Here is an 18,300-nt window from a genome sequence, read left to right on the forward strand (position 1 = left end):
GGAAGTGAAGTCACAAGTGACCTGAAAGCCCAATTATAAAGTCTGCAATCTGCATTGTTCTTGGAGCGAAAAAGAATCAATGTGCTGAAGGCATATCCCCATCAGAAGACCTAATGATGTCTTTCTGGACCACAGCCTTGCACACTGCATAGTAATCTTCTGCTAATTAGGTTTATAATGCCTAGGCAGGCCTCCGCATCAGCACAATTCCAGGGAGGACAGTGAAGTTATTTATTTATCTCACTGTGGCTCATTGTTATGGTACTTATAATTAAAGCAAAATTATTTAGATTATGTAGGAAAAGGGTTTGTCGGAATTTGTGTTGCACACTGCAAGTGTGTACACTTCAGCTGTGTTTTCAATCATGAGGTCGCATTAATTCAAATGGTTGTCTCCACTAGGAAAATAAATGAAAAGAAAGACATCCTCTCACTATAACTGATCTCTCAAACTCTGCTTACATCTTCAGAAATGTGGATGTCAGCTGGAATGATTAACGGATTGCTCATCCTGCTCATCCGGCTCATGTCGAAGGATCAGAATCAGAATCGGGATTTCACATATATGGAATGTGTGTTGGTGTTTGGGGCATAACAATAAACATAGTAAGTAAAAGAAATGTAAAAAGAAAGCAAGTATGGCAAGTCATTAAGCATAAATAGAAAATTGACAAATGTGAAAAAATATTATAAAAATATTTACTATACAAAATGTTAATTTATTCAAAAGAAAGAGAAATAATAATCACCATATTCTATATATCAGGTCTTTGAGGTCTGCTCACTCTTGTGGCATTTTAAAATTGTTCAATAAGTCAGATTCATTGCTCTGTCCGTGTAAACAAGGTGATTTAGTCACATATGATTTGTTTGGCAGTATATACTCCAAATATTGATAACGATATTAGATATTTCTATTATCAGTTTATCTATTCATTGTTTTGTATTTTAAAAGGAAAAAATAACTCATATTCATGACAAGTTAACAGATCTTAAAGTGACGATACTAATCTGAATAACAACAAACAATTATTAACCAATTAGTGACATGACATTGAGGAAAGCGAGCACTGCCACACGTTACAGCTCAAAACCAGCTAATGTTTTATATGCTAGCTCCATAAACGGCTCGAGTGATTAACTGGTTACGATAACAGATTGGGTTGATTGATAGCAGAGAGGTGATCTTACCAGAGAGGAATTAGTGATCATACTCCTCCTTCACAGATGAGGTCACACTTGAGATCTCATAGGACGACTTCAGCTGGATGTTAGAGAAGCTGGAAAAAAGGAGACTATACCTACCTGTACACTCTAAATAAAAGTGCTTTTTAGCACCTTTAAGGGTTGTTGAGTTTGTTCCAGGAGCACTTTTATACACAGGTGCGACAGAGAACTTTTTTCAGTCAGTGCTTTATTTTGTCTTCCGCTAGATTTGTACTATAGAGCAAAATTATACTGTCCATACCAATATGGCTTTAAATAGTCACAATTTTATTGTAAGTTAAACAGTTTTCAGAGTTCCCCACCTTGTATGCCCTCACAGTAGATCACAATTTTGATGGGTTTACAAAGTCTGTTAGAGCGAATGGCCTGGGCAGTGATTTTTATTCATTATGGAGAACAATGTTGGTTTTTGTTTCACTATAATTTTTTTTAAACTTATTTCCTTTCAATAGAAAATACTATAGTTAAGCATATTTCAACATAATTCCACTGATTTACAGTAAGTAGAATTAAATCTTCTTTACAGTCCCAAGCTTGGTTGTGCTTTAAATTAAGGAACATATATTCACCATTAGTTGTTTTTTAGCATGCATATTAGTAGCAAATTTGCCATGTGTCATTCATTATAAAACACTTATTAATGCCATATTCTGCATGACCATATTCTACAGTGAGTTTTCCCTCAATAACCTCCTAATTACTGCTTATTGATAGCAGATAGTGAGGCAGCTGTTCTACATGAATCATGATCTTGATAAACTAACCCCACAACAGGCCATTAATAATTTCCTTCATAATGACTAGTACTTAGCAAATATGCCACTAATATGCATGCTGATAAGCAGCTAGTTAATGACGACTATGTGTGCCTGAGCATAAAGTGTGACCCCAATTGTTAAATAACATAAACATTAAACATTAAATAATATAAGACATTAACTACAAGATTGTGTATTTTTATTTAAGCAAAGATTTTCTACACTGGCAAATGCATAGATGTAAAGGTCCAGTACTCTATGAAATATTTACAATCCCCTGCTATTATTTTTTATGTCACATTTAACTTCGGTTTTTGTGTCATGTTTAAGCGTAAACCAAATCATGTTTAAAGACTAGCTCAACACGAGGCTGAGCAGCAGTGTTCAGTTTGTTTCATCTCTGACCACAACCAGCACCACTGATGGATGTGATTGGGTTTGGTCACAAATGTCTTTTATAAACGTACCCAACAGTGATGTCATGGGGTCCTGAAGTACACTTCCATTCACATCCCTGTCACTTCTAAATTTCAATGAGGGATAAGGAGCATATGTAATTTTAAGATGTTTTAACAAGGTAATTGTGAAAAAACAATCTGAGATACATTTATTATTCAAGTACAGGATTTTTAAAGTCTTAAAAGGGTCACAGGGGGCAAGAAAGAGCCCGCAGATCTTTGTCAACCTTTGTCAACATTTTCTGTTAAAGCTGCATTAAGCAACAGTAGGGAATGGAAAGACTTCCACTCACAGCCATTTTCCATCATGCTGCATCAGCTTATCAAGTTCTTATGGCTAAATCAATTGCAAACAATTGCCTAATTAGACATCCAACAGAAACAGAGCAGCATGGACATCCTGTTTTTTCCTGCTACCTGTCAAGTGCCATTCTATTATTCTCTGGTTTGGTCCACCAATTTATATGATTTTCCTCTTCATGCTGGGCTTGTAGTGTATAGTTGGCTAAAGCTTGTAGTGTATAGTTGGCTAAAGTTGTTTGTTGTTTAATCATATAAAATACTGAATATATTCATATATTTAATTGAAGAGCTTGAGTTATGCTTTAGTTATATTTTGGATCAAGTAGCATTTTTGTCTCATCTGACCGTTATCCATCTATTGAGTGAGACAGACAGCAAAAAGAGAAAGGAGAGGCAGAGGAAACGACACAAAGGATTCAGATTTTTTTTACTCATCAGATAATTTTTTTGTGTACATACAGTCTGTGCACATGAGATGTAAATAACATACAGTATAGTGTAGCTGTGACTTCTCGTCAAACAAACATGACGCCTCCATTGGCCTTCAGATTTGATTCTGATAGTGATGAGCTGAGTTTATCTTGGATGTTTGAACTAAACTACCCGAATGTTGTTTTTGTTTTTCAAATTAATTGTAATTCACACCATGTTAGGGTTTGGAGAATGATTGTGAATTATTTAAGTAGTTAGCAAACAGCGTGCGCAAGTTAAACTAAAGGCAATGAAAATTTGTATGCTTAAATGTCTTCACAGTTCCCCAAAGGTGTAAACACACGAACACACACACACACACACACAGACACATCTTTTAAAGTAATCTTACTGCAGATTTCATACGTAACTTGATTATATGAAGACACAAGTGGCATCTGTTGAATTAATTTTATCACCTCTTTAAAAACTGAACCTTAAAAGCTTCAAAAACTCACTGACCAGAAAACGTAGGAACCATCTTGGCTCTGTTGTTCAAGTGTCTGACAGGCAACATTTGAAATACACTCTCATTGCAGTATTTCCATAAAATGCATTGCACATTGCATTTCGAAGACACGCACCTTTATCTGTGTGACAATACTGGTAATTGCACTCGAGGAGCTCTAAACTTTTCTTTTCTTGCCCTGGAACTTACTGTTGGTCTTTGTTTTTTCTCCGAGAGGTTAGTAGCTGTCCACCTTTTCCTGGAAGACTGTTAACTGACAAGCTTCGAGCATTTGGCAAGATGTTATCCAGCAGCAGAGCTCATCTACAGCTCTGACAGCCTGCAGCACCTGCCAGAGGATCTTCTTACCTTCACTATCTGCTGTGAGTGAGCAATGCTCAACACTGAGGGAACTGTTTCAATCTCCCTCATGCTGGAATTTTTCAGCTTGTTCCTGTGCTTCCTTTCTCTTTGATTAGACAGAGGATAGCCGAGGAGATACTTTCATGGATAATGAGACACTGGACAGAGGTTTTATTTGTTTCCCAAGCTAAGGTCTCCATTGGTCTGTTGGCAGATGTGCTGAATTCAGAATGGCAAACAAACTGTCATTATCTTGCTTTTCTACTCATTAAGTGTAGGCTCCCACAGTTGATAACACCGTTGTCTTTCTATTGTGGAGAACAAGCAGAACATGAAGACTTACCTCTGCACTGCTAGGTGCTAGTATTATCCTCAAGAGTACAAGGTTTTTTTTTTTCTTTTGACTGATGCAATCTGGACACAGCTGAGAAGGTAGATGAGAAGAATTTAATTTGCTCTCCTTTCTACTTCAGTGCCCGCAAACTTAAAGGTCTTATGTCTAATGCAGTCGTGACCATGATAGATAAGCCTGCATAAGTCCACAAAGCCAGCTTCAGTGCATCTGAGATTAGCACATCTTCCCTCTCTGGAACCTCGGCAGCTGTGGGGACGACCCCGGCCTTGGCGACAGGACAGCTGGACATAAAAGTGTTCGAGAACCCAGGTAGTTCCTCACAAGAGCATGTGCCATAATTAGAGCCATAATGGCATCTGAATGCAGTGCAGGTTAATGAAACTCTGTCTCTGCGAGGGAACCAGGGGCTTTTGGGTAAAGAAAACAGCAGGGTTCTGCCAGGAGCCCGATGATAGCAATTTGCAGAGTGAGTTATGTCCCATAACCTCGAAGCAGCAAGTACTTTGAGCATGTTTTGTTCTTAAATGGGGTATAGTTTTCCATTTCCCATCCATTAATATGCATAGAACAGCTAATGAGGCTGAACCAACTAAGATAATAAGATTCTGAGGCTACAGCACCACTGACTGCATTAATGGTGTATGACTTTGTGGTGAGGCATTTGTCTCCGGATGCCTTTGGACATAAGCACAAAATGGAAACCTAAAGAAAGCGTGTTCAATGGCACATGGATACAGTGAGGTTTTGATCCACATTTTGCAGTTATTGCCCTGTTGAAATGCTCCAGAAGAGAGGGCCTTTATCCATTGAGATTACATTTTAATGAGTCTTAAAAGACTCATTTAATTAGTTCATTTTTTACATTATATTTTGCGCATTGCTCATGATCTGAACAAACTGTAATCATAAATTAAAGCCGTGTTCCCATATAGTGAAACATGACATTTGAAATCTTGAGAGCATAATTTTGTAGCATTTAGCATTTTTTGTGTCAAACCATCTTATTACAATACTTACCGTTTTGAACAGACCTCTTTTATCTCATATCGCACAAAAGGACCCCATCCTAGCATACACGTACTGTAGAAAGTAGAAATAAAACATTGATTTTTATCTCCTCAATTTACCAGCTTGTAGTTGAACCTGCAGCGAGGATGACTGTGGAGGTTGTCTAGAGGTGTATTGGCAGACTGTGGGATGTTATTAAACAAAAATATAAATATAAAGAGGTGTAACATCCTCTAGCAGGGAAAACCTATGATTTTTGCCCTCTTCCCGTCAGCAGTTTTCTGCAGCGGCGTATTAGCTGTTGTCTCCTCTCTGTAAATAATGTGTCCTCATTCAGTCACAGTGAAGAGAAAGAGCATATGACTACAATGGGCTATTATTGGCTATAATAGGGATGAAGCAGACTCTCAGGAGAGACTGGGAGACTTGTGAACTGGAAATGTCTGCTGTTCATCACAGCATTTTACAGCCAACATTTTCTCTGCAAGAGCAGCATCACTGCCCCAGGATAACTTACACTGATGCCTCACTTCATTTACACAGAGCAGTTTTGCTTCTGCTTGAACAGAAAGTGCTGTTAGGTGTTGGAAAAACTAGACAACTAGACCACTGGACCAGCCCCCCGTATAGATCCATATACACCACTGAACAGAAATCCTCCCCCTCCCCAAATATCAAGCATCCGTCTTTGCAAGTGACGATCCTCATCACTCTCTTACACTGACTGGCCCTTCCTCTTTTTGTATGACTTAACCCAGGAACTGTCTCCCTCATTTCTCATGTCTCTTTTTCTTCTCTAGTGTACCACCCAGTAAGTTAGCATCACCCCCTTTATCAGCCCTGTTTCTCCTCTTACATCTTTCTTTCATCATTGAGGGATCTCTACATTTTCTTTATGAGACTTTCTCCCTTAATGCAGCAGCGATCACAACACGGCTCACCATTGCGCCCTCTTTAGACGTCTCTCATCCCTCCCTATGTTTGAAGGACCCCCCCCCCCCCCCCTCTTTCCAGAACCCTCTCCCTTTCTCTCCTCCCTCCCCCATGCTGACCCTCCTCTCTCCACCCCCCTGGCTGGACCCCTCTCTCTGGTGCGGGGCCTGGCTGTCAGGCCCTCTCCTGTGAGTGCGGCTGCTGTGATTTCCTCTGGGCCATCAGGTGGGCTGCTGCTAACTAGCCAAGCCTGAGACAGGGTGACCTCAAGCCTCAACATGATGGGTCTGAATCAACAATGTGTTCGCCTAAACAGGGAGGGAGAGACCAAACAACTTAGAGGGCTGTCTGCCAGCAAGTACACCAACAACGCTGCATCTCAAAGTTATCTACCTGCAGAAATTTTATTGTGCAAGTAAGCATTTAATTCCTTTCCCTAAAAGTGCCTATTAGGTCTAACTTATGGCTTTTTACTTTATACTAAACTGTTTTCGCTTGGGTGTCTTTGCTGCAGTGTTTGTCGCAGTGGTGCTTCACAGTAGGTGTATTGTAAATCAACTGGGTGCAGCATGAACTGTCATTATAGTGATCATTAACACTCGTGATATCATCAGCGCATGGCAGACACTTAATTATCGGATCCCTTCTTCTGTTTCAGAGGCCCTGGTGTATTTTTCTTTTTCACAACAATTTCTGATGTCTGCAAAATCCATATAAGCCTGTCTGATTAGAACAAGCTCAGTTTAATGAGTTTCTCCTGTGCCACTGTTTCAGGTGGATCTCATTAAGGGTAATCATACTGTAGTGTGAGTTCTAAGGAGGACTTTATACACAAGCCAAGGCTATCTAAATTGATTTTCCCTCTCAGTATTGAGTTTTTAACAGGTGAGATTCTGTTGGTCAGAAGAAAAATGTCATTCTGCTAATCAGATATAAAGACTGATTAAGTAAACGCTTCTGTCTGACTCCACTGTGCTGTGACTGTGCAGAGCATTTGCCAGCATTTAGGTAATAATCAAATTTAATGACGGCATTACTGAATAGCTGAGGCTTGCTGCAGCCGTTCTTTTCTCTCCTGGGTCCTTCCTCTGCTTCTCAAAATGTTTCAAACTTTTTCTCTTCCACAATTCCCTTGAGCTAGCCTCCCATCATATCTGAAATGCGCTTACAGCAGTGGCCGTCTTTTGCTTGAGAGCTCTTTGCCTTATGCTTCCATCAGAGGAGACTGAGTCTCACAGATGCACTGCTTAACAATGCCATCCCCTGCTCCCATCAGAGGGGGGAAGGTTGCGGAGCTGCGCCCCGCAGAATAAGGGGGGCAGGTCCCCTGTGATTGGCGAGAGCTGAACATCGATGCCAGCTTCCATCTGTCATGATAGCCTATCTCTGAACCTTCAATCTGTCAAAAGCTTGCTGCCTAGCTGAAGGCTCCAGGAGATTTGGCGTGCTAAACAGATTTGACAACAGGCATTATCACTGTGAGGGGCCCGGCGAAAAACGCCATCAACGTGTTAATTGTGGCTGGAGATGTAAACTGTCACTTCTCATCTCATTTAACACTTGCTTTGCCAGTTTTTTCTCACCTCGTTTTCCTCGCTTTAGAAAACATATGGAAATGTTTTGGCTGACACTCTAATCCTTGAATAACAATATCTGCTTTATGAATTTCACTTGTAGTTTTTTTTCCTAGAGGCGATAAGGCCAAAAAAGTAAACACTGTTTTGTCCTTGGGTTCGAAGAAAAGTCAAGGCACACACCTCTACTGTTTCTTCAAAGTCTGAATACAGCTGTGATGAGGAGTTTAATATGTCAAATAGCAGTATAACCGACCAAAATTAACATTAGATGGTTGACATCCAAAGTTTTGCCACTTAGGTTACAGTTGAGCAAACAAGTTACTTTTAAAACCCAGTCTTTATTTTTCACCTCATCAATAACTAATACGTCATCATTAACAGCTGAACAGCTGTATGTGAATATCAGAGTAAATGTTTAACACTTACACAATGTGCACACACTGACAAAAAACTACAGTTTAAATCGTCAGAAATTCAGTATTTATTAAAGCTCCATAGATCCCAATCTGTCAATTTCAGAATGACAAATAAAAATGAAACACATTTTGTTTTCAAAAATCTTTTTTCCTGTGATTTAATGATGCTCCCCTAAAAATAAGGTTAAAAGTCTAAATTCTCATTTCTCTAAAATGCTTGTTTTTGTTTTATGTCACTATTTTTCCTTTCAGAGGCGTCTCCAGAATATCAAGCCTCTTCCTATTGCCACTAATTGATTATCCTCTATCAAAGCACCTTATTATTTGCGAGTTGTAGCGATCAGACCTTATTATTTGTGGGCTTTCCCCTGACAGGCCTTTAATGGTGATGGTTGGTTTAACCCCCAGGCCTTGCTAATAGGATTTAGCAGCAGGTGACTGGTAACACAGCCACACACACCCCTCTAACCCCTTCACCCCCAGGAATATCAGACCCTCCCACTGCCTGCTCACTGAAAAGGGCTTCTGAACACGGCACCAATACAGCCTCGTCATTCCCCCTGAGCTGAGTGTATCTGTATGTGCTGTGGTGAGGCAGGACTGTGGTGTCACTCCTGGCTCTTCCCCTTTGTTTTGAATCTGTGGAGTCAGGATGCATGCAGCAACGTATGCAAAAGCCAATGCAAATAAAGCTGAGGCAGACGCGGCGCCATCTTGGAGATGACAGACGCCGACCAGACGAAAAGGCCACGGCCCCTATACCCTGGTCGTCTCATGACAGCGATGTCATTACAAGCCACAAGGTTTGCAGTGTCTTCTGATGTACGTTTTAATGTTTACTAAACTTAATTTCTGGAAACTTGAAGTTATAGATTAGACAGCATATGTATTCTACCCTAAGAGAATTTAAATTTGATAAAATATGTCATAATTAATTGTTTCGGAGGAGTAGTCGACATATTTTACCAGTAACTGTGTCATTAGCTGGACACCATCAGTGGTAGTGGGCTTGTCCAGAGGGTTTCCCCTGTGTATGTGGCTAACAGGGCTGTCAGAACTGCTAGCTTACCCAGGTGAGGCCTCCGTGTCATTAAAGTGCCCCTGTCCATCAAGATCAGAGCTGCTAACCGAGGCAGGGCCATTCTCTCAGCTTTTATCACTTTATTTGGTGTCCATCCTTCCACTGTCTGCAGACAGCAGCAGAGGCCATCCATTTCTACCCCGACAATGATGGCAAGGGGGAGCGCAAGGAAACCCGGGTGGTGACGGTATTGGCTGCGGGGGAAAGTAACATGAGGAGAACGGCGCCACGAGGAGCCGGGAGGGGATGGGTTTGTTATCCTGGTAATTAAGGACAGAGTGGCTTCCATGCCGGGTGTGCGGACAGGATGTGGCAAATTACTGGAGTCTTTGTGAAGAAAAGCTGCTCCCTCTCTGCTCTGTCCATTCTCAGGGGACCTCATCATCTTCTCTAACAGTCAGGATGGGATTTTGTACCCTCTATTCCCTCACCTTCTCCTTCCCCCGTTCTGTCTCTCCACTCATTTCCTTTCACCTCCCTCTGTCACCTTCCTCCTGAGATGCATCTCAAAGTCTAAGGTAACATTGCAGCTTCAGAATTGTAGATGAGTATGCTTAAGGCGGACATTTTGACGAAAATGCAAAACTTTCGACAGCTATCTTTCCTGCTAAAACACGTTCACGTTAGAATCCGGTTTCACATTTACGAACTGAGAAAGATTTCAATTAGCTGTTTTTTTCTTACATCATTAGACTGATTTTGATAATTAACTGCGTGTGTTTCGTAAGGTTATTCCCCTGACATGAAAAGAAGGAGAGGGAAACCGTAAATGGTTTCTCAACATTTCACTCCTATGAGATGTCACGAGATGTCACCAAAGACCAAGACCACAAGACAAGTGCTTTGTTACTGTGGCATCGCTGTGTAAATTCTGAAACAGAGGATATTATGCCTTTTTTTCTCAACGTTTTGCTCTGGGTTCCTTAGGCTGTGGTGCTCAGGTGGGGCTTGAGAAAACGGTGGCCCTCACAGCGACACGCGGTAGCAGCAGCAGCAGCCGCATGGCAAGACAGCAAGAGAACACTCTGGGGTTTAAAAGTACCCAAAGCATCCTGGGTAATTAGCCATTACGGCGCTGTCACAGAGGGTTCTGCAGTCAATACAGAGATAATTTGGGCAATGGTGAATGACAGTGCTGTCCAGGCTTTTGGGATGATCAAGGACAGATCCAGCTGCACCAGGCATCTGTCAGGCCCATGAATCACTCCTCCAGCCAGCAGCTGGGTGAGTGGAGCAGAGAGAATCGCTGGAGAGGCATGTGCAGACACACAAATAAACATGTTCCCCCTCTCTCCCCTCGCCACACCGGGAAATGGCTATTAAAGGTCTGCCGTTACAGAGCACCGAGTGGAAAAGGCTTGTTACCTTCAGTGGCAAATGAATGACATTGGGAATAAGGTGAGGAATAAAAGTCAGACCAAGGGGACATTTCTCACAGTTATTTCGGCTGCGTAGCTAAAACAGAGGAATGCAGTCGGCATGCAAAATTGGATCACCCAGTTTTTAAAGAAATGTATTATGAGATTTACACAAAAACAACAATGCTTCCTATCTTGATGCAAAAATCTGGAAACTGCTCCTTGCCCTCTTTGACTCACTTACTGAGCAGTGACTATATTTAGATTTCAGGTTCTAAGATTTTATATTTGAAGTAAAATGCCCTTCATGTCCAACCACCAACACTTTTTTGTGACTGTAGAAAACGAGTGAGCTGACAAGATAGATATAGAGGTGCGAAGCAGCTTGTGTGGCATGCTGTATACACAATGCCCCTCTTCTTTAAATATGGTAGGGTCTCATCCACCTGTATGTCAGGTCTGATCTCACTATGTATAGACCCAATGTTTCAGCTAGCATGTGTCGATCTTTACTGACATTTTTAACTCTTTCCTGAAATTGCAGCATCTCTGGTGACGCTAGCAAAATGTGGTTGTGCCAATACAAAAAAAAAAACAACACATTATAAGAATTACTCATGAACTAGAATATTATACACAATACTGTACAAAAATTCAATATTGTGATTGTTGTGAGCTTGACAAACCACTCCTAATGTTTCCCTGCACACAGTTATTTCAGATGTATTTATGTTGCACTGTGAGGTTTTGTGTTTATCAGAAAATTAGGAAAAAATGAAGCACTTTTGTGGGATAGAAATACAAATGGGGCTTTATCGCCTGAAAGTGGAAAAAAAAAAAAAATACACCTACTGTATCATATAAGAGTTGATTCGCAATGCAATGAACCCACTTTTGTAGGATCGCCACAGCTAGCATGAACTTCATTTTAGCAAAGCCACGTTCCTGTTCTGTTATGTTATTTATCAGCTTATTAATTGAAATCTTTAAGATTTTACTCAACAGAATACAGAATGTTATTCTGAGTGCAAAAACAACAAACACCTTTTTATTACAAATGCTTGCATTTTGGTCAATGGTGGGTCACCTGCAGATTTTTACCCCCACTGATGTTTAGACAGTAACATTTATTTTAATTGGATTTTGAAATTCCTGATAATAATGTCTGTGAACTTATGTAATTGTGGCATCTTTCTATTCGTGAAGTTATTGGTCTCTTCAGTACAGCACTGTCCGTCGCTGCAATTATCAGCCTGGCTGAAAACATCTTTGATCACTGAGATTGTGTGTCCCAAACTACTCTTTTGAAAGAGCTTCCCACCTGTGATATAGTACTGATTCATTTTAAGTCACTGAAACTGCATCCACAGTATTAACATTCTGGAAAGGAGCTGCTGTTACAGCAACTTATAATTGCCTCATTATCATGTCATGTTCAGCATTCTACGTACGGTCTTACTACTATATATTATCTGCTAATAAGATGCTGTCAGGCCTTTATTTTGCACTTTTTAAAGAGTCAACTTTGACGTGTGTTGGCCAAATAATGAAAATCCATGACTGTTGCAGTGGTGTCATCCGAAACTAGTGATTACGTTTGAAGTATAGGGGGCAAACAGTTATTCCCAAACATAGAGTGCACTGACTGTGTCTGCTCCAGTATCAAAACAGCTGTCATTAAGATTTCGGAGCTGTGTTAAACTCTTTGACTCTATGTATGTAAGCGGGAAAGATAACTTGCTTTATATAGATGCACAAGCTGCTTTCAGAGGCATAGGTCCTACCTCGGTGCAGCCTATTTAATCAAAGCTGTAAAGGCTCTACCCTGAGACTGGAGCTTCTTCTTATCATACTTTAATCAATATCTCTCTCACTATGTTAACACAAAGCAGTCCTCTCAACACTGTAAAGGTGTAGTGTCCTTGTGCTGTGGATGATGAGTCTCTGGACATGCATGTGGAAATGAAATATGACTGTGCGACCTGAGCAAAGGCTGCATGATTTAATTTGTGTATATATTTTTCAGGTGGAGATGAGCTAGTTTTCAGTGTGCATTTAAACCATCACCCTTTTCATATTCATCTTGTTGATATACAGAATATTTTTAATTTCGCTTCTGATGACTTCCACACTAGTGCGAGTGCATAAAAAAAAAATGCAGCAACCTATTATAGGAAAGGGAAGTGGATTTAGAGTAAGTCACCTTCCTTCAACATAATCACTACCATTCATCTGAGAATGTTATTAACTTCATGATAGGCAGTGAAAGTACCTATCCATCTCAGATACAGTGAATTCAAAGATGCACAACACTGACAGTCAATTAAAAATGAAAGATAATCCACTCCTTGCTTTTTAGAGAAATGCTCATATTCAATTTCACATATGTGCTATAAATACCTGCCATGATTTTACATCAGTTTTGCTATTTATCTGCCTTTTTTTATTTTGTCTAAAGTGGAAAACCATAACACCTGAATATTTACCTGCGTTGTAGCAGGGCTGGTAGCTCCTTGGTGACTGTTGTATGGCCATGTTTTAGTATTCCTCTGGGATCCATTCCCGCATATGCGTCTATAAAGGGAATTTGCAGAGAGCAAAGTGAACATGTTATGTCGGTCATTTGCTGTGCAAGGATATTTTCCTCCAAACTGCGTTTTAAATGCTGTGTTTCTCCCCATTACTCTGTGCCGAGAAACATTTAAATGCCCTTTAATTAGTGTGTCCTTCCTCTCTATCGATAGGCCACTGGTAATCACTCAGAGGACTAATGACTCCTAATTGAATTGCTTCAAAGTGAAACACAATCGGTCCTGTCATCAGTACCCAAACAGCAACATTTGGGAGTGGATCCAAAACACGGGACGTTTTGTTCAGCGTTTCACTAATCGAAGTTACATATTTTCACAGGAGCAGAGAAAAGCCTGATGTTACTGTGGTGATGTCAGATCATGCTCTCTCAATAGAGCCTGGGGAGGGGGTAACTGGATGGGGGTGGCTTGTGGATCATCAAAATCTCAGTAGATATTGATTTGATCTTTTCATATTGTCAAGGAGAAATCTAATCATAATAGAGCAGCATAGCATGATATCTCCCTCAAACGCCTTTTAACAGTTATTGCGGCTCATTATCCGGTTTGCCTCTGATACAGTATGGAATGCTCCTGAGCGCCGCCGACCTGTGAGGGTGTCCTTTTCGTTCACACGTCGTCGTAACAATCAAACACCACGACTTCCATCTGCGATGCCTACCGTCTCACAACGAGACTGTTGGATTCGCAGAATAGCTCTAAGTGCGAACGGACAAGAGGTATTCGTGTATTTCTCAGGCAGGTCACAGCAGTAATTATGCCAAATATATTTCACAGGTAGTTATAAAGATAGTTAAAGTGGCTCCATTCTGACATTTCTCTAAAACAGAGGTAAGAGCTGCACCTCCAGTTAAACAGAGCTCGGTTGTAATGAAATGAAAAGTTGTAATGAAAAGGATGAAGAGGACGAGCAATTTTATATAGATACACCGTACATAGAGAGATTTTATATAGAACTTAATGATCCTATTTCCTGTAGAGTGTCATTGGCATCGCAGAAACTTTCTGTCCTAATTATCCATTTCAGCCTGTCTGTTTCACATCTCTGCAGTCCCTCATTATCTCCACAGCCACCTCACAGTCTGCTCAGTGTTACATTAGTAAAATAGAGCCTTTGATTTGTCCTCAACAGCACAGACGTTTGAAAAACAGGGCAGGGAATGAGAGCGAGAAAGTGAAACAAAGAAAGGGAAGAGAAGGGGGGAGAGAAGCCTTCTGCATTAGCCTGGACGTGGCCTCGTGTGCTGAATATATTGACCGTGTCACCCTCCAGTTTTTGGGGAGAAACTAAATTCAAGGCCACACCAGGGATTTGATGCATCACAGACATAATAGGGGATATTTTGGTTTGCTCTCTGAAGTATGAGAAACACCCCACCCTCCCACCCCCCGACGTAGGGAGTGTGAACTGCCGGAGGGCATTTGTAAAACAAAATACTTTACTGTGGAAACAATGAGTGCCCACACCCCCCGCGGTTGTAATGATGCAGTGAAAACCAATTCGACTGTTCTTAAAACAAACCAGCCCTGATTCAGAGAGTCTCACTCTCGCCTTATTCGAATGTGATGTTCTCCGTGTTAACCTGAAACCGAGACGAGCTGCACAGAAATATCCCTGAGCTACATTTACAATGCGCTAGCTGTGACATTACGTCGGTCTTATTAAAGCACTCCCTGTACCTCACTGGCCATATTTCAGCACAGAAATGACAGCAATAAGAACCTGATCATGTTGGGTCACTCTGTTTGAAAGCAGCTCCTGCCTCTGCTTCCCTTAATTAAACCCACACAGCGCTCTTTCATCTTTGCATATTCCACGGCTGGGACATTGATACTCATTATTTCTTAAGTCTAAACACCAAGACTGTGTCAAGAATGCATCCATCACTGGCAGGCTTCTTGTAGTCAGCAGAAATTTTTCCACTCTGTCAGCAAATTTGGCAATTTGCAATTTTCTTACTGGGGTTCTGACATGTTTTTATCGCCCAAGATGACTTTCAAATGCAGAGATCATGAGGAAGGTGGCTTGTTAGTCCTCTCTCCTAGCCCCTGCTCTAATGACAGTAATTAACAAGGCCACATTAGAGAGCCACCTCAGGAAGCGCCTGACTGTTCATTTGCATGGCGTTAATACAGGAGGATGCCGTGCAGTGAAAGGCTCGCCGCGAGTGCAGCAGTGCAGCTCTGCCTGTTTGGCAAGCCCTCCTGTTCTTAACAGCGCCAGGGCCTATTCTCCCATTCATTATGTGCCTAAAGCTTGAGTTATCCTCTCCTTGGTACGGGGATGAATGTTATTAAAGCCATAGCTGTCTGACACAACTCTAATGAAAAATAGGATGTTTCTGAAGGTTATGTTGCCAGCTAGCTCAGAAATGCTTGCTTCATTTTTCCCACCCCAGCACAGGGCAATGTAATTCCCACCTCTTGATAGATCTTTTTTCTTAAGTTTTCTGTGGCTCTGTGTGCAGGAGCCTCATCATAAAGAGACCTTTATTATCCGTGTTTCTTCCTCTGTAGATGCTCAGCAAAGGGCGAGACTGGACTTTTTGGCAGATCATACAATTGTGAAAAACTACATCTATGTGTCCTAAAGTGGCGGTTGCTGCTGTGTGGATTTAATTGAGAGGCATTGCTGCATCTTTTCATGCAGATAAGGAACTGGTTTTATTTTGCTGCATTTTATAATTAGAATTTGGCACTTCAGATTTCATAGCTATCCATTTTGGTCATATAAACGCACATAAATATGATCAAGATTACAAATAGTACAAATGCATTACACTACAGTATGCGGCCTTCATTCATATGACACAGGCTTGTGACAGAGAGGGACAACTGCTCAGCATTTAGGGTCAGATTGCACTTTTCAGAGCTCTGTCAGAGGTGGCAGGTTACGCTGAGGATGACCCAACCCGCCCACACTGACGGATCCCAGCTCTGGCCTTAAGTGTAAACCCTCCCCTCCCCCTACTGTAGCTCCCTGCCCCGGTTTGGCCTCGCCAGTCCCTAACAGCCCTATCAGAGCCACATGGGAGGCCTGTGACGGACATGCAGGATGCCAGGGTGCTCCAATTTACCCCTTATTCAAATAAAAGACTTCTTTGAAAAGTCACCATGTCAACATCTTTTGTAAGTTCATCACTGTCGCCATGGCCATGAGCAAACATAACACTGATGTTACAAAACCTACTGTAAATGGCACCTAGACATGTATTGATTTTATTAACAATCAATTTTGATCTTATATAAGAGCAACAAATGCTCTGGATTGGAAGTCAGCTCAATTAACTAGAAATTCAAATTTGCCTTAAGGAAGTCACATGTAGTTGTTCTTCCTGTGATATTGTACTGAAAATAGAAATGAGGCTTTGTGTTATAAGGTGGTTTAAATAAAACACCAACAGTAGTCTTTGGAAAAGACTGACATTCAACCATTTCATTAATATAAATACCTTCACTGGGTTTAAAACATAAAAACAACCCAAAATTCAAACTTTGTAGCAGAGAAGCACTCTAACTACAAGCAGAGTTGTATTTATCAGACATAGCGAAGGATGGTGGTTTTTGAGAAATAATAAAAATATTTTATTATTCTTATTATGTATGTGATTTAGAGTGATAAGGAAGATCGTAACATCCTGTGTCAGTAAACAGGGCAAAGTGGTTTAATAGGGAAACTGCATTACCTCAACTCTAACAAAAAAAAATCTATGTACATATTGCCAGTTACAGTGTGAACTCTGAAAGCAGCAGTATATATTATTATTATGAAATACAGCCCATTACCTTCTTAGAAATTATACTATATATATATTTTTTTCTAACAACATAAGGATGATTTTGATAATTAACTGTGAGTTTCACAAACAAACTCTTAACCGAAATTAAATATTTCTTTAAACTTTTCCACTAAAATAATCAATAATTAGTTTAAAATGCCGTCTGCCTCTTTATCTTTCATTTCAAACTATTTGAAACTCCACAAATCCACACATAACCATCAAAAATATAATGTCACTTAAGATCGTGTTTTAAAGCTCATTTTCCCCTTGAGTCAGTACACTAACCGTGACAGTGCTGGCTGAGTGATTTATACTTTAAAGTGTTAACATGGAAGTTCACCTCCAGGCATAAAGATTTCACTGTAATGATTCATCTTTAGCAAATGATTTTTGACGAGACATAAGAGCAGACAGGAGACTGGAGCTCTCAACAGTCGTTTAAAGTCTTTTTGTGTAATTTCTTTGGTATTACTGGACCCCTGGGAATATTTTCCACAATATTACATAAAAAAAAATCACATTATTACATGTTGCTGCCATTCAAGTCAAAAATATTTTTCAGGCCACACTACTGCCAGGGTAATAATGTTCCTTCTTAGCTGCCTTGTCTGCTGTGTAATCAGCAACAGACCCTAAACACAGATGTTTCAGGGTCAGCCAGCAAGACCACTGACAATTGGTTACCACGTCTTACTGCGTGTAAATCACAGCCAATGTCAGCGTCCCCTAAAACTGTGGGTATGTGGGTGTTCCCCTTGCCAGAAAAACATGAATTACAAGCTGATAGCGGTGCCGCTTTAATGCGTAATCGTTGGAACCTGAAATTTTGGAGTTGGGACCCATGTTAGCCTTTTATGTGTTTTTTGTAAATGCTATACTGGGGTGTAAACTGAAAGCTGGAACTCATGAACTACACAGAATTTAGTCTAATCCTGTTCATTAGCACTTTTTGTCTACAAGAGAAACCAAAGGAATGACGTTCCTGGGATTAAATACCTGACTAATTTCATTTGTTGACTGGCTGATCTTAAAGACCGCTCACTTGTGGAGCGTTTAAAAACATGCAGCTATTGTCGCTGTTGTCTGGCATCGTGGTTTGTTAGGGATGTTTTTGAAGCAGCGACTCGCCGTGTCAGATTATGCCACATATCCATTTGACTTTCATAAGCTG

Source organism: Chelmon rostratus, chromosome 13, assembly GCF_017976325.1.
Source record: "Chelmon rostratus isolate fCheRos1 chromosome 13, fCheRos1.pri, whole genome shotgun sequence".
NCBI classification, from domain to species: Eukaryota; Metazoa; Chordata; class Actinopteri; order Chaetodontiformes; family Chaetodontidae; genus Chelmon; species Chelmon rostratus.